This window comes from Athene cunicularia (assembly GCF_003259725.1).
Source record: "Athene cunicularia isolate RWA chromosome 4 unlocalized genomic scaffold, athCun1 chr4_part3, whole genome shotgun sequence".
Lineage (NCBI taxonomy): Eukaryota > Metazoa > Chordata > Aves > Strigiformes > Strigidae > Athene > Athene cunicularia.
In genome coordinates this window covers 10,680,524-10,686,523 of record NW_020799100.1, presented here as the reverse complement: position 1 = coordinate 10,686,523, position 6,000 = coordinate 10,680,524, and the positions used below count along the sequence as shown (strand labels likewise).

The following is a 6,000-nucleotide window of genomic DNA, read 5'->3' as shown; positions in this document are numbered from 1 at the left end:
GGGCAGGTGCCGCCTCTCTGGCCGCAAACGCGCGGACGGTGCGGGACAGGTCCGGTTTTACACCTTCGAGGGGTCAGGGCGTCATTAAAAGAGATTGGGAATTAAAGGGGGGAGGGAATCTCCTTGAGGCGGTGTTGTGTTTAACGGCCACGGAGCACCCCCTGTGAGGGCAGGCTGAGAGAGTTGGGGGGTTCAGCTGGAGAAGAGAAGGCTCCGGGGAGACCTTAGAGCGGCCTCCCAGGGCTGAAAGGGGCTGCAGGAAAGGTGGGGAGGGACTCTGCATCAGGGGGTGTAGGGGTAGGACGAGGGGGAACGGTTTTACACTGACAGACTGTAGATGTAGATTAGATGTAAGGAAGAAATCCTTCCCTGTGAGGATGGAGAGACACTGGCACAGGTTGCCCAGAGCAGCTGTGGCCGCCCCCTCCCTGGCAGGGTTCAAGGCCAGGTTGGACGGGGCTTGGGGCAACCTGGGCTAATGGAAGGTGTCCCTGCCTGTGGCAGGGGGGTGGAACTGGATGATCTGTAAGGTCCCTTCCAACCCAAACTATTCTATGAGTCTATGATGACATTTTTTTTAGCCCCTTGAGGCTTCAGCACTTGGTTAAAAATAGCGGGCCCTCACATCTTTGGGCCTCTCCCCAGCATGGGAGTGCTTCAACCCTCATTTGATCATTTTAAACAGACCTGAGGGAAAAAAAGGCTTCAAAAGCAGAAGCTGTGGTGTGTCAGGGAGCATAGGGCACTATCTTGCTTTCTTCAGGGGGATGAGTGTTCATGTCAGAGCTGTGTGGGCATTGCGGGCAAACGCTTACCTTCTTTTGGATATTTCATTTCTAATTCACATGGTGGAGAACCACTGCGTTCCCCCTCTCAGCCCAGATGCTAGGTTCTGTTCCCTGTTCTCCAGTACTCATTTTACCCTGCTGCAAATGCACTCTTCCCCTGGAGTTACTCCCAAGTTTCACTGATATCAGAAAAGCCAAGAGGCAGGTTAATGAGATTTAGAAGAGCTTTTCCATCTGCTGTATGACTTTTCATTATCTCATTAAGCATAAGGATTTTGCTGGATTACCATGCTATTCATTCATGATGCTGCAAATTGTGTAAGGGAGATGGTCTGTTATTTACTGGGGAATTCCTTTTGACAGTAATGATGATTTTTTTTGTGTGATAGTGAATGTATTTCATAGCACGAGACTGTTGCTTCTTTATCGTATTATAATCTTTTCGTAGTTTAGTATCAAGAGGATAGCCCCTGGAAACACTATGAAGCATCGCTGTCCTTGATTTTCTTGGATTCATTCAGGGATTTAATGTATTCCTTCTGCAGAAAAGAACTGATTGGCAAGCACTAGCCCCAGTGAATTTTACGTATGTCCTACAGCACCTTCCCCATGGTTACCTACAGAATAAGTAGCTAAACCTGAGACTCTGCTCCAAAGGGCTTGTCCAGCTTTTCCCCTACAAAATGAAGCAGCAAACCTTAAGGGTAAAAAGGACCCCCGCCACCACAGAAAGCCTATCAATGGGTGGTAGCAGTGCCCAAGTTAACCTTGGAGAAGGCAGTCCCACAGCACACCAACACCAGCACCCACACCTTGAGCTGCACCTGGAGCAGCAGGGGAAGCTCACACAGCCCTCAGAGAATTCCTGTAATGTGCTACATCTGGCCGACACGTGCACTAGCAGCCAGCTGCACGCTATGTTAGTTTTAATGTCTGAATAGTCTGGAAAAGCTGCCCATAGAAGGCATGTGACCAGAAATCCAGTGTGAATTTCACAAATGCATAAATCACCAGACTTTCATGGATCAGAGAGAGATAGCAACAAGTATTCGATAGGAGGGAGAAAACATGTTTTGCCATAAGTGTTACTGAGTCTCCAGGGTGAAGCAGACAGCATAGCCCAATTGTTACCGAGGAGGTGGGTGAACGGCCTGGCTAGAGATACTAGCCACATTTCAGGGCTGACTTGGGTACCTACTTACCAAGTTAGTTTCCTAATAACTTTGGAATTTGGTCCAGATTCACTTTTCCATCAGTGCCAGGCACAAAGAAGGCAGAGAAAAGGCAATGTCTGCATCCTGTGACAAAGAAAGGGAGGCAGGCACGTCACTAACAGTCCCTGTAGGCAAAGGCTGATGATAGAGCACCATTATGGATGTCAGACCTTTGTCCATCATTAGGAAAAGATAATGTGTTAGCACAGTCTCTGTGTGCCTTAATTAGGCTGGAAGCCAAACTGAAATAAGGCCAGGAAGTTGGCGGATTCTGGATAGCACTGATGTTATTGAGGTATTAACTCCTCAGCCACCTTTCCCTTAAAGATCACCTCCAGCAGTGAATTCAGTGGAACTTTGTTTGACCTTCCAAGGCACAAGAGGTGCAGATCTATTTTGTAGGCTGTAGGTTAAACCTTCTCCGAGATCGTTGTGGTCAAAATTAGGCAGAGTTGCCCTGAAGAGTCTGACTCTGATTCAGATCCAAACAATTTCCTCTGCAATGCAGATGAAGACATTCAGTACCTGAGGTGCTGAGTTTGGGCAGTGCAGCTGCCCAGCCAGGGGTACCTCCCAGGTCAGGACTTCCCAAGTGCCCAAAAGGAAGCTCTCTCAGCTCATACCAAACCTTAGCAAAGGACTCTGAATGCCCTCTCCTTCTCTACTAGTAGTTGATTGCAACTGCTGTGTCATTACCTCTTGCATGCTCCTCAGCAGCTGGCCAAGGCTGCCTAGGGGTGCTGTGGGTACCAGAGGACAGAAGTTAACCATTAAATTCATCCAGGTCAAAGGATGATCTCCTTTAGAGAACTCCTAATTTATTTGGTGCTTTTAGTCCGTCAATGTTTAGCAGGGGGAAGAGACCATGCAAACATCATCCCAATAATTTCCTGCCTTATTATAAAACACAGCTTCAAGATATTTTATGCGTCTTTAAATTTCCTAAGACAATTCTATAAGTATAATTTCTTTTTGCTTATTACACGTCTTATGTTTAATTCCTTAAGAGTACTGGTTAGGGTCTTCCTGATCCTGATGTAGTAATTACTGTGCAGGTGCCAAAAACTCGTGCATGTTTTGGGTATGAAGTGAGTTGGTTAAAAAACAACCCTCTAAAAAACAATCTGCAAATAATTTTTTACACTAGGAACACCTTGTATCTTGCATGAAAAATTTAGTATCTTTTACCCCTGACAGTATAATTAAAAAGTTTTTAATATATGAGCAATCCAAATAACTTTTCAGGTATTGGAATAAACTCAGTAATTTCTGTGATTTAATACTGGAAAACTAAAAAGATTCAAGAATAAAAATTGGGTCCTGCCTGATCCCTTTGAAATTAAAGCAGGTTTGAAATTGAAAATGACTTTGTTTCATTTTGCAACCTCTTCCACAAATAGAATATACTAGGATGGGCAATTTAGCTTGCCAACATATACACTTCAGTTATATCACGTAGCAGTAGCTAAGTCAAAAGCTTCAGGAGCTCAGACTCCTCCTGGTTTGCCGACTAGGATGCTCACAGCGTAGAGCTGGGAAGACTGCAGGCTCAGTGGTGCACTGTTGCAAAGTCAGTGGCATTAAGGATATGCTTTTGCCTTTCTCTGAGGCAGTCAGTGCTGGAAAGTTGAGGATTGGATAGCTGGCAATATGGGCTGTTGATCAGTTCTAGTAAACCAAAAATGTGTCTTTTAATTGGTGTTATTCCTAAACATTTGCTTTACTGTGGGAAAATGTTATAAAAAGCAGAGAAGACATTTTAAGATTGTGATATATGAGCCTCCTGCCTGAAGCTGCCACATTCAAAACCAACTGGAAATCTCTTTACACTAATTCATCCATTTAAGGCAAGGAAAAAAATGTGAATTATTTCTGAATACTCCCTGAACTTCTGAAAAACGGCATTGTACCCAAAAGAATACTGAGAATACAAATCAGATTGTTGAAGGTTTCTGTTACAAGAACTTACCATATTTTCTTTGAAAATTTAAAAAAAAATATTTATCTGCATACATTTCACCATTGATCTGCTAATATATATCAATCTAAATAAGAGCAATGAGGTACATTTGAGTTATCTCTGTCCTTTTATACATTCTCTGAATTGTACATTTTATGATGAAGTATTTGTACAAAGCAATAGCTCAATCTACTTCAGTTTGAAGTAATATATCAAGTTGGGCTGAATATATAATATTTATGTTGCTAGTAGGTTTATGCACAAGGACAAAATGTTTCCAACAACAATAGATTTCTTACGTACTGTCAGTGGTAGATGATCTCTGTTTTTCATAACTTTGTCTTCCAAATTGTCAGCGCAGTTTGAAGGAGGGTGGAAATCTGCCCTATGCCATATACATTCAGAGATGAAACACATCTTTTGCTTCCAAAGACATTTGCAAAGTATATGCAGCAAGAGTCACTTGATCATCAGCAAAGGACACGAGAAACAAAGAAGCTGCTTTCAGTTTACATTGCAAAACAGTTTTGGGGGCAGCAACAGCAACCTGCATTTTTTAAAACTACACAGGAAATTTCCAGGAGGCAGCGTTTGACTTTCAAAGTGAGTATGAGAAGGACACTGAAGCTTAGCCCTACTGAAGTTCACATGCTTAGTTTGGTATTTCCTCTGATCAACCTTGCTCCACCTTTACTTTTTTCTCTAAACCAGCTTGATGTCACTGGAATGGGAATTACAAGTAGAAGTAATTAAAATATTTTTGGAATATCTAAACAACTGTTAGGAACAAAATAGATCTGTCCCTAGTGTTTTCCTTCAGAAAACAGCTCAGATGACCAACAGGACATGAAGGCATCTAAGTGCCAATAAAGACATTTCTGTTTCTCCATTCCTCACCTTTGGGCAGAGCATCTAACTGTACTCAGCCACAACGATCAAAAATAAATTGAGTACCTAAATAAGCTGGCATAGAATGTGTGTAATAATCTCCTCATTAAGTTAGGCACTTCTTTAATTTTTTCTTTTTAAGGCCACAGAGAAAATAGTAGAAGCTGCCAAAATCAACCAGCCAAGGTTATTATTTGGAAATGGCATTTAATATAAGTGCATGTTTGAAGCTTGCCCCAGGGAGCAGAACTTTAGCAGCAGAGAGCTTGCAATCATCAGAAGCAAGGCAAGATTAGAACAAATCATGTGAATCAAGGTTTTCTGTAAGAGAGGTGTGACCTTAGAGACTTGTCCACGAGCTGCTTCCTCAAGTGGGGAAGGAGGAAGTTTCAGACAAGGTGGGGAGTCAGATCTCATGAGGCTGTGATGAGCAAAACTGATGGCTGCCCATTTTGTGCAGATTGCTCGCTGCCCAAGTACTGAACACGCTTGCACGGGGAACCCCAGTTTACCTGAAACGAGGTATTAACATAAATTTGGAACTTGAACTAGGCAAATCTTGTGACTGCCTTTACAAGCTGATCATATCTCCTGCATTTGCCAATAACTAGAACACAAAACAGGAAAGAATCTCTTGGATCAAGTCCAGTCCCCACTTCACAGAGCTGAAGCTGGTGCTTTTCTTTGCCTGAAACGGGGCTTGCAGCACATGCAGCCATCACTGGCATCATGCTGTATAAACCAAAGGGACTAGCTCAGCTCTGTGCTTTCAAAGGCTTTGGAAATGTAAGCAGTGTATTCACATACTAAGGTCAGCTGAGCTACTGCCCTGTGTAAATGTTGTTAACTTTTGTATTAAGCTTTAACTAACAGTGTAATACAGCTTTGCGCTCTGACAGATAGTGAGTAAGTCTGTGGTCTGCTTCTGAGGCAGTCCAATTCCCTCATCTCCAAGTCCTTGGATTAGTCTGTCTTTACAGCACATACTTTTTGTCCTCAGTACATCCTACATCCCTCTCCTGCTCCCCCCCTCTTTCCTGGACGTCTCCTAAACTGCCCTCAGGGCTCAGGATTCCTTGAATTTTTACATTAGAAAAAGCCAAGAGGAATTTCTCAGCCTTTCCATAACAGGAGTCTGCATAGTCTCTCC

At 43.2% G+C, this 6,000-nt stretch overlaps 1 protein-coding gene across 3 annotated transcripts in view; it reads left to right on the top strand.

Annotated features, from left to right (window-relative positions):
• Window positions 1-6,000, top strand: part of LOC113479969 (vascular endothelial growth factor receptor kdr-like) — a 142,215-nt gene that overhangs the window by 1,018 nt on the left and 135,197 nt on the right. The gene's annotated exons all lie outside the window — the stretch shown is intronic.